Here is a 19205-nt window from a genome sequence, read left to right on the forward strand (position 1 = left end):
ACAGTTCAGTGCCTGAATTTTACTGAAGTTTCACTTCCTTGGAGTGTCATTATTTCGATATTTCATAATTTCGATATTACAGTAATATAAAATTAAAAAAATAAAAAACAGTTAAAAAGGAAGTTTCGCGAGTCTGTTCTGAGGATGGATTCACCCCAAAATGATTTTTCAAACTACCAGATTTGATTCAGAAACAGCATAATCAATAAATCCAATGCTATGAAGTCAAAAACAGTCTTTTGCAGACTACGGAGCACTTGCAAGTTGAATCAGCCAATAGGAACTCTCGGAACGGCCGGAGAGACAGGAAGGAGGGTGGTTTTTAAAAAAACCACTTAAATTGCGCATTGACCCGTTCACGGCCACCGTGAAACTCCCGTTGAAAACCTGTGACCACATATTTGGGAGAAATGCGAATGAAATGCGTCTGTTTAATGAGGTAATGTGACCGGCACTCGGGATTGCGTGGGGAATGCGGGGAACATGCGACTTAGAATGAGTAATGTGGATTTGCCCCAAGTTCTGCCGTACATGGGGCCATCACTTTTTTTTGTAATACTCCATTGTTCCTCCCACTCCCACCCTAGTTACTCATGACCCTAGTTACTCACGAAGAGGTTTGTTCTTCCTTACCAGTTTGGTGTAGTGGTTAGTGCGGGATTCTCATCTGGAGAACCAAGTTTGATTCCCCACTCCTTCACTTGAAGCCAGCTGGGTGACCTTGGGTCAGTCACAGCTTCTCGGAGCTCTCACAGCCCCACTCACCTCACAGGGTGAATGTTGTAGGGATAATAATAACATACTTTGTAAACCGCTCTGAGTGGGTGTTAAGTCATCCTGAAGGGTGGTATATAAATAGAATGTTGTTGTTGTTACCCTTCCATAGGTTGCTCCAGGATTTTGTCCCCACTTCCTTTTCATTTGTTTAAAGAAATAGATGATTGGACAGGAAGTTAAATGAAGACTTTATGACATATCATTTAAACGGTCCATGCGCACCACCTGATGTGCATTCTATATGAATTTTGCTATAAACCCATTTATATTTGTATTCTGCTATAAATATCAACTTTAAGCATCATTGCACATGCACATACATTCCCCAGTGAGGCCCCTTGTGGGATTAGCAAATATTAGTAAAGACTATGGATTAATCATATAGCAATAATAGTAAGCTAGCAAGAAGCATAAGATGGATTCTTTATGTTTTAAAGTAACTGGTCTCTGTCTTTAGCCACCCCCCCTTCTTCTCCCTAGCTGTACATGGAAAGAAAGAATGTCTATCCTTGAAGATAGATAACTGGACAGTCCTGCCAGTATATGAACAGGGCAAAGCTAGAAACAAAGGGAGAATTATAAGTTCCACCCCCTTCCCCCTTTTGGAGAAGAGAGTTTGTGTAGAAAAGTAACCAGTTGTGGAATGAAGGAAGATGCTGCTATGGAGACCAAGAAAGGATGGTACATGATGTCGCGAGACTGAACGGTGGACAATAGTCCAATGTAAAGGTATAAAAGTGATCAGGTGCCTTATTCTGAATGTGACTTTTGTTTCTCCAAAATGATGTCACAAGCCCTTAAAAGAAGCATGTGCTCCTTTGTTCTGTGGTACATTCTAAGCTCATTTTGTAAGCTGGTACCCTATATTTGCAAATATACTCTGTTACAACAGCCCTTGTCTGTCTCATCTCTCTTTTGCTCAGAAGATTGGAAGGGGCAAAGGGAAAGAGCACTTTTTTTGTGCAACACCCTGATCACACAACACATGAACAAATAGCTACAGAAACATTCACAAAAAAAAACTACTGCATGAGAATGGAAAGATTTTAGAACGAACAACCCTAAGGATGTCTACTTGGAAGTAATTACCATTTTATTAAATGGGGCTTACTCCCAGGAAAGAGAGTCTGTATCTTTCCAAGGATGTAATGCCTGGAATTGTGAAATCTGAAGAGGAAAACCAGAGAAGCATCTTCCTGAAAAGCAAGCTCTAGCCATGAATCTCTGCATCTACCAGGCTTCCAGAAAAATGTGCATGCCTCTGAGTTCGTTGAGGACTAGCTGCTCAGCAGACTGTCAAGTAGAATCAGCCTAAAGGCCCAGCTGAGTTCTTCGGATGGGATCCCCTCAAGTCTAAGTGGATTAACTGCTGTTTCTCACTCTGGTTAATCTGCCTGAAGCCCAAGGCTAAACAGAAGGATCAGCAATGTTCAAGAAGTGAAAAATGTTCCTTCATTATAAATGAACATGATCTGCTGCTGTGTTAAGTGGGGTAAAAATAAACAGCTTTCCAATCTAGAAGGGGTTATTATGGCAATCAGGGCTTTTTTTCAGCAGGAACGCGGTGGAACGGAGTTCCGGCACCTCTTGAAAATGGTCACATGGCCCGTGGCCCCGCCCCCCTGATCTCCAGACAGAGGGGAGTTTAGATTGCCCTCCGTGCCATGGTGCTGAGGGCGATCTAAATTCCCCTCTGTCTGGAGATCAGGGGGCAGGGCCACCAGCCATGTGACTATTTTCACCGAGGGTGATTTAAACTTTTTTTAAAAAAACCCTTGTTCAAGCTGACCCAAAGTGACATCATTGCATGGTCCCAGGAGCATGCATGCACTTTGCGTGTGCGCATGTGGTACCAGGGGCATCACCTCCCGCCAGGAGTTGCCCCCTGTGCTGGCAACCCCCTGAGTTCCACCACCTCTTTTTCCTAGAAAAAAAAGCCCTGTGGCAATAAATAGAAGTAAAAATGATGAGGAGCAAGTAAAGCTTATGCCCAGCTCACATCATGTGTAGCCAGAGGGCTACGTTGCCATTGATGGAACAGAGAAAATGTTGCTGCGCTTGGCCCAGAGGAAAGGATACTTGAGTCTTTCTGGAGTCTTCGGTCTACGACGTCAAAACACCAAAACTAGTATTGGTATAGAATTTAACATTCTGAGAACTGGAGTTTGGTTTGTTTAAAATAGGCTTCTAGCTTTTATTAGAAGCTTTGTTTGCCTTTCCAGAAACCTGCAGAAGTTGACTTGAAAATAGAATTGCCTTGATATTAGCTAGATGCTGTGCCTATACTTTAGGGCTGCATATGTACAAGAGATTAAGTCTCATTTCTAAAGTGCTATGTTGGGCAGCTAAGAAACTACTATGAGTTGGAAGTTTTCCAGTTATCTCCCTTCAACTCATTTGATGACCTCAGATAAGCCACACCCTCCTCTTCAGCCCTTTCTTCTTTAATTTGAGGATAATATCTATCTTTTAAGTCTATTTCAGCAACATGATGTACATTTGAACACTTGGTAGGGCTACAGAAATGCTAACTTGAAGCCTGCAGGTTAACCTTGGGCCAGTCCAACTCATTCTAACCTACCTCACAGTATTGTTATGAGGAAAAAGTAGAAGAGAATGATGTAAACTACTTTGGGTCCCCATGGGGGAGAACGGTGGGGTATATATGAAGTAAAATAAAAATAAATAAAAGATTTATTCTGTACTGTAGACTCTTTTGAAGAAAAGAAAAACTCCCTTGAAGCTCATGCACAACTCTTCTGAAATCATACAAAAGGACATAAGTATCGCCAACACAATGGCGATGGGGGGGGGGGCAGTCCTTTATGAGATCTTATGGCTGCTTGCCAGAAGAAGGTGGGACAATTTTGTCTACAGCTGTATTTGCCTGAGAAACTCTGAGATAAAAATGGAATTCTTGTTTACTTTTACAGAAAAATATAAATATGCTCATATAAATGCATTAGGGAAATAATGCAAATGTCAGAGAGAGATGAGGATCAGTTAAAAAATACTACTCTTGATTGATTTTTGTCCCAGCCCAGAAGCCAACAATAACTAAAAATGAAACATATCCGGTAAGATAGTTTAAGGAGATAGAAACAATTTTTTAAAAAATGGCCTTTGATGGTTATCCAGCGGTGGTAAAAAATTCTGAGTCCCCCCAAAAATGTTCCTGTCACCAGCCGTTCTCACGAACAAAGCTAATTAATAACTAATCTCAGAGCTTGATCTTACTTAGATCCAGACTTCTTAGATCCTCCTCCGTGCTCAGTTCAAAGTATTAGTTATTACATACAAAGTTCTTCACAGCTTTAGTCCAGCATACCTACAGGACCACTTCCCTCCCTATGTTCCTCCACGGCAGTTTTGCTCATCTGAACAGGTTCTCCTGTAGGTATCAGGCAGCACACAGGTGAAGTCAGCAGCAGCCCATACACGGGCTTTCTCTGTGGTGGCCCCTATCCTGTGGAATGACCTGCCTGAGGAATTCAGAAGAGGCCCCACTCTCCTGGCTTTCCATAAACGATGCAAAACCGAACTATTCAAAAAGGCTTTTTACTCATTGTCGGGATGGGGTCTCAGGTGCTTCACTAACAAGTTGGGGAGCATAGACTTCATCACCATTTTTGCCTCATATATTATCTGCTGCTTGAAATATGTACTCCTATGTACAACCATCGCTCCATGCTGTCTAATGTTAGTCCTAGAATTGATTATGTTTTGCTTCAGTATCTCTACTATGTCTTGGATCTTTGCTAATGCTATGTCTTTTAAACTTGTATCTGTTTACCTTATGGTATTGTATTGAAATGTACTTACTTGATACTGATTGTATTAACCTCATACTGTGTAATCCGCCTTGAGTCTCAGTGAGAAAGGTGGACTATAAATGACATAAATAAATAAGTAAAACACCATCAGGACATTCTCTGAGCAAAGTACAATAATGAAGAACAGTTAGGACATTCAGTGAAAAGATATACACTAGGGAATGGTAACAGAAAATTTGAAAACAAGCATGAAGCTGAGCACAGGAATGAAATCTTTCTGAAAAAAAAGCATAACTCATTTACATTGCATGTTTAGCAATGTGGAAAACTCCCTAGTAGGTGCACGTCTACTTCAGCAGACAGTACCAACCGAGTAGTGTATAGTCCCTTTGCCTGCCAATGCATCCCTCTGAGCAACTTCTTACGACACAGCCTGTCATCTGGGTAGAAACCCCAGCTCTGCATAGTTTGTGGAAAGCCAGGAGCGTGGGAGCTTTCCTGACCTCAGGCAGGCCCTTAGGGGCTACCACAGAGAAAGTACGTTTGCGGGCAGCAGTTGATCTTGCTCGACAGCAGGGCGCTATCTGCAGAAGGCCATGTCTAGATCAGCAAAGCTGCCATGGCAGGAGATGCGGGGAAGACAGTCGCACGGATATGAGGGGCCAAGGCCATGGAGGGCTTTGAATGAGACAGCCATGAACCAGACTGAAAGGGGACCAAAGCACCAAAGTTGTCCCAGAAGGCCTGGAGTTGGTTCGGTTATTGCTCTCTCAAGCGTAGATTAGAGACTGGGCGATAATTGGCTACATTGTTTTTGTCTTTTTTAGGAGGATGATCACCTCTTTGAGGGGTCAAGGGAGTTAGTGATTGATTTATGATAGACATCAAGGACTCCTTTATGTGGTCTTTACAAGATTTTAGTAGCCAGGGTGGGCAAGAATTCAGAGTACAAGTAGCGGCCTTCACAGAGGCTAGGTTCTGGCAGTTAGATCACCATAGCACTCCACTGCACACACTCCAGTGTATGAGTTAAAGTTGCTTTATTAGAGATCCATCAGTATCAGCATACACAGACAAGGGTATTGGCAGAAGTGAGGTGTATAAGGTTGGAGGGGTTAGTTATAGGGAAAGTTCCCACCTTTAGGATCTGGACGGTTAGGATTCTGGTGCGAAGGAGCCAGAAAGGGGGGAGGGGGTTGAGACAGGAGGCGAGAAGAACTGTAGGAGAGGTGAAGTTATTTTCGGTTCCCAGGGAGAAGCCAGCACTCAAGGACACATTCCCAAGTGGCTGTGAAAATGAAAGTAGACATCGCGGCAGGCACCTGTGAGATAAGCAAGACAGGCCCCAAAATGCCACTTCCCATACCCTCAGAGGATCAGCAGCACATAATACAGAGCACAGAGAATATTCATGGCAGATACGTAGACAGATATATATGACATCTGTCAATATCTATCTCTGTGACTGAGTCAAAATGATTCAGAAACAGACCGGACGGTGTGTTAAGCATTACTTCTGGCTCACCTATCTTATAGATGGCATCTGAATCAGACTGAGGGCAAATCCACACGCCCTTGGAGCGTCCCGGCGTTGCGCTAAATGTTCGCTAAACACCTGGAAGTATAGTGTCTTTCTAGCGTGATTTCAGAAATCGCGCTAGAAAGACGCTATACTTCCAGGTGTTTAGCGAACATTTAGCGCAACGCCGGGACGCTCCAAGGGTGTGTGGATTTGCCCTGAATTTGAGCTGTTTTATCAGCTGTTTTATCCAGTGACACCTTAAAGACCCATAAGATTTTCATGCTGTAAGCTTTTAAGAGTCAAAGCTCCCTGAAGTAGTATCTGAAGAGAGGAGCTTTGACTCTTGAAATCTTATGCCCTGCAAATCTTTTGGGTCTTTAAGGTGTCACTGGACTCGAATCTTGCTATACCTTTTATCTGTGCCGGATGACATTCGAGGGCTTCTGCAGGTGGATGTCTTTGTATTTTCTTTTCTTTGCTGGAGAGAGAGGAGGTAGCCATCTAGTGGCAAGTGCTAGCTAGATTTCACATGAAGCTTTCTTATACGGAGTTAGATCCTTGACTCCTGAAAGCCAGTACTGACCGCTCAGTTTGGCAGCACATCTCCAGGGACTCAGATAGAGTCATTCATATCATGTATCCCTGATCTTTTTTATCTGGGAATGGTAGGGATTGAACCTCAGACCTTCTGCGTGCCGTGCAGATGCTCCGCCACTGAGCCAGGGGCCCCTCCTAATGCACAGTCTTCAGGAATATACTCAAATGCATCACCTACTTGGCTGTCATTAAACTAATAGTGGCAGAAGTAATAGCAGGAGAACGTAACTAATAGAAGACATTAAATATTTTATGATCACTTATGGGGAAGAAGAGAAAAAGTAGGCGCCTGAGCTCATAGTCATTAAAGTCAAAGGAAAGGACAGCCCTTGAAATTAATTGGCCTTGGATTTCGATCCGCAGTTCTCCAAGTAAGCCTGCAATGGTTCACACAATAATTGCAAAGTCGATGAGCAAGTATCTCCCCAGGTCCAGCATCCCTTTTCGTGTGTACCTTGGTATGATTTGTATGCATCGATTGCATAAGGGCAACATTGATTAGTTTTCTCTTTCAAGTCTCTTCTGAAGGCCCAAATAGGAAGAATATCAATATCACTGTCTTTTGGTGCTACACCTCTGAAGATGCCAGCCACAGCTGCTGGCGAAACGTCAGGAACTACAATGCCAAGACCACGGCAATACAGCCCGGAAAACCCACAACAACCATCGTTCTCCGGCCGTGAAAGCCTTCGACAATACATCAATATCAATATGCTTTTATTGGGAGCAACTAAAAATCAGAAATAGGTAGCTTTTGAAGTTTCATAGAAATCTTGCTTAACATTAAAGCTAACCAAAAAGGGAAAGGGAGAGAAATTTATATGGGTGGTAACCAAGGTATTTCCAAATCTGTGAAATCCTCATTTATATTTCCACTGTCACTTGACTGTCCTCTGCCCATCACTAACATAACAGTTCCAAATCACCACCACCCTGGGTTTATGTTGTCTGGTAACAGCAGGTACCGGTAATGGATTGATGAGTGGTATAAATCCATTGTAATAAACCAAGGAGCGGCTACTCTGGAGGTGTAGGGCAGGGTGCATATCAGTTACTGTAGATAAGTTTTAAACATTATACTGCTAGGATCCAGATATTTTCAAGACAGGGCAAATCCACACGCCCTCGGAGTGTCCCGGTGTTGCTCTAAATGTTCGCTAAACACCGGGAAGTATAGCGTCTTTCTAGCGCGATTTCTGAAAACACGCAAGAAAGATGCTATACTTCTGGGTGTTTAGCAAACATTTAGCACAATGCCGGGACGCTCCAAGGACGTGTGGATTTGCCAATAGTTTAGATAGGTAGCTGTGTTGGTCTGCAGTAGAACAGCAGGATTTGAGTCCAGTGGCACCTTAGAGACCAACAAGATGTTCAGAGTGTAAGCTTTTGAGAGTCAAAAACACTCCCTTCTTTAGACATGAGTAGAAATGGAGATACCTGAGCCTTTATATCCCAGCCAAAGGTGGGTGGGGTGTCAGGGCATCAGGAGGTAAAGGTACAATGCAGCTTGATTAGGGCAGAAATTAGCATCTGTAGTGAGATAAGAATCCTCAATCTCTGTTCAGCCCCCAGGAGCTCCATTGTTCTGAATTTGTAAATAAGTTCCATTTCAACAATCTCATGTTGTAATCTCCCCTTGAAGTTTCTCTGTTCGAGGACAGCCTCTTTTAGGTCAACAATGGAATGTCCCGGAAGATTAAAATGTTCTCCCATTGGTTTTTGAATATTGTGATTTCTAATGTCATATTTATGTCCATTTATTCTTTTGCTTAGCGCCTGACTTGTTTGTCTGATGTAGAGAATAGAAGGGCATTGCTGACACTTTATAGCATATATAAAACTGGAAGAGGAACAAGTGAATGAATCTGAGATGGTATAACAGGTGTTGCAAGGGCCAATGATCGGGCTAGCAGGGTAAATATGGAGACAGAGTTGGCATCTTGGTATATTGCAGGCTCTGATCCCAGAGTCCTGTCAGTGTTGGGAAGTACATTATTATGAATGAGAAGTTGTTTAAAGTTAGGGGGCTGTTTATGGGCAAGAAAAGGTTTGCCACCCAATGCTTGCGAGAAAAGAGTATCTTTGTCCAGCATAGGTTGCAAGTCACTGATGAACCTGTTGGAGCTGAGAGCTGTACGTGACCACCAGTGGCATTCTATTGTTGTTTTGTTTGGGCCTGTCTTGTAGCAGGTTATCCTTTGGTAACAGTCTGACTGGCCTGATGTAAGTACTCCTTCATACGCAGACAGAAAAAAAGGCCTCCAAGTCACCACAGAACTGCATCATCTGCGTAGATTTTGTGGGGCAGAATTTAGGATAGTCCTCTGCTGGGTTGAGCGCATGCTGCGAAAGGTTGACAATATTGCTGGAAGAGTTGTTCCTGTGGCCTGCAGTGTGCATGAGGCTAGACAATTTCTTATCTTTCTGTTTCTTTAGGAAGATGAGATGCGAGTTTTAGAGCCAAGCTACAAGTGACGCCTGACCCTGGTTGGACACTTGTCAGCTTCCCTCAAGTTTTGATGGGAAATGTAGGCACCCTGGTCTTGCAGCTTGGCTCTCCATTTAACTGAAGTTTACAGAGCGGCAGTCTATGGGAGGGAGAACATGCAGTTGGGAGGGGATTGCAGGCATGGGGCTCTCATCAGGCGCCCCCCTTCCCCTCCGCTGGGTGTGTGTGGGGGGGTTCTGTAAACTTCAATTAAATGGAGAGCCAAGCTGTAAGACCAGGATGCCTACATTTCCCATCAAAACTTGAGGGAAGCTGACAAGTGTCCAACCTGGGTCAGGCGTCACTTGTAGCTTGGCTCTACGTAGACAGCTTGCTTTCTTCTGCAAAAATCCTGGTAACTTGAGTTGATTCCTTATGGAAACGTCCAGTTCAGACAGGCAGTCACTCATCTGTTTCAGCTTGCAAAACAAGACACTGAGCAGATGTTTAAGCAGCTTCGTAGAGAAAGCATGGCACAAATGTTTCCCCATAGCTTGTAGAATAAGTGGTTTGTAGTAGAGGGGCAATGGCAGTGGAGGTTGCATCCATGCCTCAGCTTGACACGTACAATGGCCAATTCTTGTCAGTGCCGCCATTTATACTCCGGCCAGGAATAGTATGCATAGCAGGAGCTGCAAGCAGTGAAGGCCCCGGATGGATCATATCCTAATTTTCTTTTGAGGGGCAATATTTATTTGTTCAAAGAAAATTTAGATTGACAGTGAAACAACAGCAGGTTGTTTCAACTACATTAAGGTTGTTTCAACTACAGGTGTTCAACGACACTAAGTTTACCTCAGAAATAAATTGCCAGAGGCCTGGTCTTGTAATCCTAGCTTGGAGCCTGACCAGATCCCACTGTTTGTTTTTAATGTTTAGGGAGGAGACATTTTTATCAGGGCCTTTCTTGGCAAGATATGGCCATGGCAGGCCATTCATTCGCCTTTGATCTCAGCAGGAACAACAGGCAAGGGTGAGGTAAGTGGACCCTGACAAAGGAATTTCCTTTTCAGCTTCAGCATCTCAAAGCCTAAAAGTAACATTTTCCTGGCTGGCACATGAAAAGTGGAAGTGGGGTGTTATTAACATGCAATGAAGCTTTCTGGAATAACAATTCTTCTTGTGACGTTGTTACTGAGGGGGGAAAAATCTTGCAAGCGAGCAATCCAACATACAGCTCGATAAATTAGAACAGAAATTGGGGGCAATTCAGTCTGTGGAAAATTTGAGAATCAAGTTAGCGCATGGATGGCTATGTGAACGATTAATCCAGTTGTTTGTTTTTTAATATCCCACAACTTCCCCCTACAGTAGCACTCCCGAACTGTTTGCTAAGATCTGTACAAAACCTCAGGGGAAAATTTGAGATTTCCTACAGTGAGGAATTTTCTCTCTCTCTCTTATTTAAACTTTTTAGACTTGTTCTTTCAAAAAGAATCTAAGATATGATTCCCATGGCCCCTTGAAGTCTGGTTCAGGGAGTCGTCTGGTTTCAGCCTGGAGGATAGCTGCTGGTGCCTGATGCAGCAGGCCTTTTGAATCAGAGAACAAAAGGAGGAGCCGGATGTGTCCTGCTCACTCAAAATGTACAGAATTCTGAAGTTGCAAAAAAAAAAAAATTATTTACCACATTTACTTGAAAGGAAGGTGATCCTGAATATAAGACAATCATTCCACCGAGAACATTTTTACTGGACATAACTGTAACTTGTATGCAAATCGATCCAGAGGAGATAGCCCTGTTAGTCTGTAGTTGCAAAACAGTAAAGAATCTAGTAGCGCCTTTAAGACTAACCAACTTTATTGTCGCATAACGTTTCAAGAACCACAGTTCACTTTGTCACATGCATCTGACGAACAGAGCTGTGGCTCTTGAAAGCTTATGCGACAATAAAGTTGGTTAGTCTTAAAGGTGCTACTGGACTCTTTTCTTGTATGCTAATGTAAGATGATTCTCTCCCCCTTTTTATGACATGACATACATGGGGAAAAATTAGTATTGCATTGAAAAATACTGCATTCCTTGAGTCCCCGATGTGATGTCTGTGGGTGCCATGGCGCCCATCAGTGCTTTTCCTGCTGTTCCCCAAGTGCTTTTAGAAAGTGGGTAGAGCTATGTAAGGTTCCTGCCAAGCAGGGTTTCTGCAACGTATAGCCCTGTTTTTTAAAACCTTTTGTTAAATTTTTGACTTTGAACCTTACATTACCTTAAACTTATACTTCAGGAGGGCTCTGGTCACAGCCAACACACTTTTTAATTCCATTCACACAGAGATTCAGGTGTTCTCTACTTTACGCAGGGCTCATTTAGAGGGGGAACACAGCAGAACACAGTTCCAGCAGTTCCCCAAAGAGGTCACATGTCAGGTGGCCCCACCCACCTGAGTCTCAGCCATTTTGGGTCCATTTCGGCCTGGATTGGGGCCAAAACGGCCTGGATCGGGCCTCTGACAGGTGATGGATTACTCTCCCACTCGTCAGTGGCCCGATCTTGACCATTTTGGCCCCCTTTCAGCCATTTTCAGCCCCTTTTTGCCATTTTGGGCCCAATTTCGGCCCTGAATGGCTAGGATTGGGTCCAAAACAGCCAGCATAGGTGATGTCAGGGGGTGTGGCATATGCAAATCAGCTATACTAATGACACATTTCTGGTGATGGCAAGAGGCGTGGCATATGCTAATGAGTTATGCTAATGAGTCATGCTAATGAGTTCCTCCAGCTCTTTTTCCATGAAATGACCCCTGACTTTACCCAAGCTTTTACTTTGGGAACACCTTCACTTTTGTATGAGTGACCTTTAAATTGCAGCATCCCTGACTCCAAAAGGGGGAACACGTCAGATGTGGGGTGGGGTACTAAGCAAGAAAGAGTAAGCAGCTGCTTCTTGTGTTACCTAGAATTCCAGGTGTTTCTCATAGGTGTGTCATCCTCCGTAGCTGCAGGAAGGTTGACTGTCTTCTTTCCCACTTCAAGGTTGAAAGAGTTTGCAAGTAGCCAAAACATTTATTTATTTATTTATTTAATTAATTGATTAATTAATTAAACAGCTAACAGCATTAAAAAATACATTAAAATCACAAAACATCCAAAAACATAAGCCATTTACTACTTTTTATTAAGACTAACCAAATGACACAAAACAGTGTGCAAGCTTTTAAGTTCTCTAGAACCGTTCATCAGATTTGATGTTTTACAGGGCATCAGAGGGAGAAAAAAACCCTCCCATGATGTTAAGGCTTTGTCTTGTTGGTATCCTGTGCAGAATGGTGAGCTGATTTGTAGGGTCTTCATGAATCTGCATAAGTTATGTTGGCATTTTATTTACACAAGGAGGGAGCCCACCAGCTGGGCTTTGAGGGAGCACATCTTGTGAGATCACATCATATCTGACTTGGGTTTTAGTTTTGCAAATGGAATCTGTAATTGCGTGGAAAATCCTCACGTTGCCCAATTCACACATGCATTTGCACATATTAGTTCTATTGGGGCTCTAGGCTCCCCCTTTGTGTGAACGGCACACCAGCATAGCATCTACAGAGGGCTAAAATGATGCTGCTCTCAGATTTCCCCCTTGGCTTTCTGGAAAGATGAAGTAAATTAAAAGCAAAGCCTATCAGAAGCCCAAAAGTGCAACTTGACCCCAGCACCCTTTTGAATCAGTGTATCTGCTACTCATTCTATACATGATGGTGACAAGATAAGGCGCCCTGGCCGTATCTCCCCCCCTCCCCCCCAATGCACACATTTTTAAAGATCAGGTTTGGTGAAGGATTCTAGAGAACTAGAAAGCTCGCACACTTGATGTGTTATTTTGGCTGGTCCTAATAAAAGCTAAATTTGTGGCTTTTGCTTTGGGATTTTTCAGGTTGGAGCAATTATTCCTAAAAGCAGGTTTACAATGTGGAGCTGTGCCAAGGTTCTGTTTCCATCCAGGCACTTGTTAAGCTAATAGTAAAAGGTGCTACTTTTATCAATCCAGCAGCGGGGGTCATTTTGCAAGACCACCTTCTATAAAAAGCTTCAGTGAGATGTCAATTAGGATTGAAGGGAGTAAAGTGAGTGTTCACTCTGGGGAATTTTACTTTCTTACTGATCGAGTTCTATCTCACACATCACCCGGAGGCTGAACATGAAGTTCATGATCTGTGGTTTCTTATCACAATCATCACAAGGTGGTTACAGACCTCAGACAGAGAAAGTGTTGGGGGCTGAAAAGCTGACCGTGCCTCTTTGCCAATGGACTACAAACTGTATGTATTTCTCCCTTCATTCAAATTAACTGGTCTTTGAGAGCAAAACTACAAGTGACGAATGACACAGGTTGGACACTTGTCAGCTTCCCTCAAGTTTTGATGGGAAATGTAGGCAGCTTGGCGGAATGTTGGAGAAGTGACTGTTGAAAAGTCCATTAGACAGCAGTCGGAGAGCCAAGCTGCAAGACTAGGATGCCTACATTTCCCATCAAAACTTGAGGGAAGCTGACCAGTGTCCAACCTGTGCCTTTTGTCACTTGTAGTTCTGCTCTGAGTCTCTGTACATGAGACATCTTACACGAGAACACTCAAGTGTAGAGAGATACAATGCTAACCGGGAAGGGAAGTTTACATTTCACCTTACTACAGAGCCCACAAAGATGGTTCCTCAGAGCCATCTTCGCCTCCCCGAAGGCTCTGTCAGGTGAAGAGGAAATTAATGTTGTGTGTAGATAGATTCTTTGTTATAGTGTAATCCAGGTGTTGGAATCAAGGGTGAGATCAAGGTCTAGGGTCTCCTTCCTTAAAGCACCCCACTTTATACTCACATACTTGGTATAAGCAAGTATATTTATTGGAATAGAGATAAATAGAACTTGTACTGTTTCCCTCCCAAATCGAAGGCTCAAAGTCCTAACAAACTAGAGCCTTAGGCACCGTTCATTAAAAGAAGCAGTTGTTCAGCTAATGTCTAGGGTTGTCCCATAATTGATGTTCTGGAAGTGCTGTCTTCTGGCCAAATATGCAAGTTTTATGAGTACCAGGCTACCGAACACAAAGAGAAGATATCAGGGACAGCTTCTTCCCTATGAAGTGACCATGGCTGAATCCACACACCCACGGAGCATCCAGACGTTGCGCTAAATGTTCGCTAAACACCCGGAAGTGTAGCGTCTTTCTAGCGCAATTTCTGAATCGCGCTAGAAAGACGCTACACTTCCGGGTGTTTAGCGAACATTTAGCGCAACTCTGGGACGCTCCGCGGGTGTGTGGATTCAGCCTTGATTTCAGTCATCAGAGAATAGAAGGGCTGATACCTGAAGTAATGAACATCTGAACAACTGGGGGCCAAGCTTTGCTCCAGGAAGTGATTTCAGGAAAGAAAGGATAGGAGGGAAGGCAATAGAACAGTTACTTGGAACAAATACAAGGGCTTCCAAAAGGTTCACCCCGCTTTCCCCCCAATTTAAAATAACCAGCCCTCATGTTCCGACCATAACCCACCATGGCTACAGCAAATAAAGTAGCTACGTATGTTCCTCCCTGCATGCAAATTAAATAGTCGTTTTGCTCCACCCAACAGCCAACATTCCCAAAGCAACTACTGACCGCTCTAATTTACTTTTACATCACAATGGTCAGGGTAGATCATACAGTGGAACTGGACAAAGGTCTTAATATTTATTTATTTATTTAATAAGTTATTCCGTTCCCAAAAATGGCAGAAGAGGAAGCAGGGAACAACTGGCCTGAATTTACTGAATTTACCAGTTACTTCCAATGGGATAACGAATTCTATGAACAGATGGATGGGGTGGCCATGGGGAGCCCTCTCAGCCCAGTTATAGCAAACTTCTACATGGAACATTTTGAAAAAACAGCTCTAGAATCAGCACCCCACAAACCTAGTGTATGGTTTCGGTTTGTGGATGATACATTTATCATTTGGAGCCATGGGGAGGAAGAATTGATGGGGTTTTTGAATCATCTCAACAACATCCACCGGAACATACAATTCACAATGGAGAAAGAAATCGAGGGAAAACTCCCATTCCTGGATACCTTGGTCATCCGCAAAGCAAACTTTCAGTTAGGTCACAAGGTCTACAGGAAACCAACTCACACTGATCGGTACTTACACAAAAACTCCAATCACCACCCCCGACAGAAAAGAGGCATAATGAAAACATTAGTGGATCGTGCAAGACGGATATGTGAGCCGCACTTTCTCAATGAGGAAATTAATCATCTAAACCACGCACTTCAGGCAAATGGCTACTCCAGAAATGAAATCTGAAGAGCAATCAAACCCAGGATGAATCAAACAACCAAGGAAAAACAGTCTCCTACAGGAAAAGTGTTTTTGCCATATATCAAAGGAATTACTGATCAGATGGGAAAGTTTATGAAAAAGCATAACCTTCAAGCAGTATTCAGACCCACCCGAAAAATACAACAGATGCTACGATCAGCAAAAGACAGTAGAGACCCCCTCACCTCTGCAGGAGTATACCGTATACCCTGCAGCTGTGGACAAGTGTACATCGGGACCACAAAGCGTAGCATCCAGACAAGAATAAAAGAACATGAAAGACACTGCAGACTTGGACAACCTGAAAAATCAGCAGTGGCTGAACATAGCCTAACACAAACAGGGCACAGTATCTTATTCCAGGACACCAAAATACTGGACAACACTTCCAACTACTTTGTCAGACTGCACAGGGAAGCCATTGAAATTCACAAGCATAAGCAAAACTTCAACAGGAAAGAAGAAACCTTAAGAATGAACAGAGCATGGTTTCCAGTTCTGAAAAACACCAGGCTAACAAAACACTCTACACCCGACAATAGCCCTGCAGAGAAGATTAGCACATCAAGCACCAATCCATATGCAAAAGAACCTCCTCAGGATACAGTGAAGCCTCCCGCCATTAGCATTCCACAGCCTGGGAAACTCTTACAGGATGACTCAGCTCAACCCCACCCCTCCTGAGTAGATACAAATGACCTACATCTTTTCCACACTGTGACACTGAGAGATCTCTGTCTTTTGGTGCTACACCTCTGAAGATGCCAGCCACAGCTGCTGGCGAAACGTCAGGAACTACAATGCCAAGACCACGGCAATACAGCCCGGAAAACCCACAACAACCATTGGACTGAATTTATTTCACTTTTTCTAGCTGGTATTTAGTCCAGGTGTGACCAGAGGTGCAAGCCCTTCGGTGCAAACCAAAGGACAAGAGATAAAGGGCTGTTGGCTTGTAGATCGCAGTCTGGGGCACATTAGCTGGCCCGATGAATCAGGACAGGAGCCAACAAATATTGTAGGTTTTGGGTTTTAGATTCATCGAGAATTTCCAAAAGAGGAGACTCAACACTCAATACTGCAGTGCTATATCAGTAACATTACCATAACATTATTAGGCCGAATCCACACTTCCCTACCTTCCCGTTTTCCTGCGCATTTATTGCGCCGGATTCTATCCCGCAAAGTCCCGGGCTGTGTTCACATTCCCTTTCTTACTGAGTCAGCGTCACGCTATGCTTCGTTCACATCCCTGGGAGAAAAGCGGGATAAGGGGCAGATCCAGATCCACCATCGCCAATGACAGCATGATTTTTTTTTAATTTAATGAGAGATTTCTGCTATATCAGTTTTCCGCTGTATTGCAAATACGTTTGATTCATAGACAACCGAGACCAAAGTAGCATTTTCTGTTGGTCAGAAAGTTCCAGGAGAGCACAATGGGTCACTGAAAAAGATTGCAGACATGGGTGGGACACAGGTGTTCTCATGGCCAATTACCACAGACTACCGCTCAACTATATTTATAGGATAGCGATTTTTCGGTATACCGATAATTTTAATTTAAAAAAAAAAAACTGGAAAGAGTCAACCTTTGCAGTCACAGTCCGCTTATCGGAAATTACCTAGGCTGTCCTTCGGCAGTAAAACATTATTCACTGTAATAAAAATGACGCACACACCCCTTGATGCCTACACAGGCTTTTTACAATGCCACTTCCCAAACTGCTTGGGAATTGAAATGGGATTGTGCAACAGCGCTAGGAAAGCACCCTTAAAAAAAAAAAAAACTGGACGGGGGTGTGGGCGTGCCTCGGACAGAGTTGGGACCATAAGAATTGCTTGGCAAAGAGGGACGGTGTTCCGGAAAGGCAAGAAACAAGGAAGTGGGGGTGTTTAAGAGGGGGCGGTCTCTTTGGGAACCGCTTGTATTTGTTCACATCCATGGTGAGAACTGTGCAAGAGAAGCGTTGGAAAGCATGACAAACTCGTCTGAGGTGCAGCACAACAGATGCGAAAGAATGGCGGGATTGAGGTGAGAGTACGTGAACAGCCCTCTGAGAAGCGCATAAATGGCGGGAAAATAGTGGCAAACTTGAGCCGTGTGGATTCGGCCTTAGTCACAAAGGTAGATTTTCTAAGGTCCAACCCCTCCCCTTAATCTTACAACAGGCAAAAGAAGAGCTGTATGTGTTATTTACTATTCCAGTTCATCACAAACATTGTCCACCTCAATTTCTTACTCTGTTAATTAGTACTTGCTCTTCTGTCATGAGTTAATTTCAACTTCCGTGCAATATCCTATATCCTTTTTATGCCAACCTGCTGAAGGAACAAGAACATTACGTCTAGTAAGGATAACAACATTTCAATTCCTTAATGTGAAATAATTGTACAGATGGTGAAGGTTAAACCAGTTTATGGAGGACTTAAGAATCTTGGACCTGTTGTTCTTTATGAATACGTTATGGATACTGTCTCCAATAATGTGACTAGGGCTATGCCCAGACTCACCTGGCTGCAGAACTGGCTCAGGGGCTACATGGACACGCCCACTTATACACATGGTTTCTTACTCAGCACAGGATCTCATATAAATATATATAAATACATATATATACAAATATGTATATAAATAAGCCTTAGTGGAATCTGGTGGACGGTCTTTAGCCTTTTTACTTATAGCTATTCAAGTGACATTTAACCTAATTGCTAGGTAAGAGGTAAACTTCCTTCTACACTTTCCAAGGTCTTTCTGCTGATGGGATTACTTTTGTGTAATCTGCTGTTACTATTTTGTTACTGGCTGGTGTAAATATTGTAGTTTGTTGGTGGTGCTCGCGCATGATTGTTCTGCATGGTGGGCTGGATTTTTATGGAGTTTTGTGATTGTTTTTTGAATATATTTTTAGAATAGTAGTATGACGTGTATGCTGTTAGCCACCATGAGTTTGTAATAAGGCAGACTTATTACAAAGGATATGATTTAAAAAACAACAACAATTAAATACATTTCCAATGATCTAGCATGGAAAGAAGTGCAAAAACACTTGGCACTGCTTCACTTTCCTAAAATTCAGTTTGATTTGTGTCAACATTGTTATATTGTATTCCTAATCTAAATGATACTCAGTGAGAGGCGTAGGATTTAACCAGATATCTAACTGGCCCTGGAGCCCTTTTGACGGTGTGAAATGTTGTTTTAATAAATGGAGTAAAAATGATCTAATGTATATCTAGAACCATCTCTTGAAATTCTTATATAAAATCTCTACAAAGCTGTCCCTATTGGCCTCATAATCAAGGACAGTCATAAATTTAGGAGGACACCTTAATCTAAAATGTTTTCCTTTTCATAAGACAAACGATTCCATGTAGGATTGCCAGCTCCATGTTGGGAAATTCCTGGAGATCTGGGGAGTGAAACCTGGAGGAACCTGGAGAAAGTGGGTTTTGGGGAGGGAAAGGACCTTGGTATGGCATAATTCCATAGAGTCCACCCCCAAAAGTAGGCATTTTCTCCAGGTGAACTGTTCTCTGTGGCCTGGAGATCAGTTGTAATTCCGGGAGATCTCCAGCCACTACCTGGAGGCTGGCAACCCTAACTCCATGTATATAGCTGTTCATATAGTAGAATACAAGCCATTCTAATCTTCAGTTGCTAATGGAAATTCCTGTTTTCTTTTAATAGAATTCCAGTCCTCTTTCTTATAACAAGGTGCGGATTGGTGGCTCCTGAATAATCTCTGCCAGTCTCCCAAGG

This window comes from Eublepharis macularius, chromosome 9, assembly GCF_028583425.1.
Source record: "Eublepharis macularius isolate TG4126 chromosome 9, MPM_Emac_v1.0, whole genome shotgun sequence".
Lineage (NCBI taxonomy): Eukaryota > Metazoa > Chordata > Lepidosauria > Squamata > Eublepharidae > Eublepharis > Eublepharis macularius.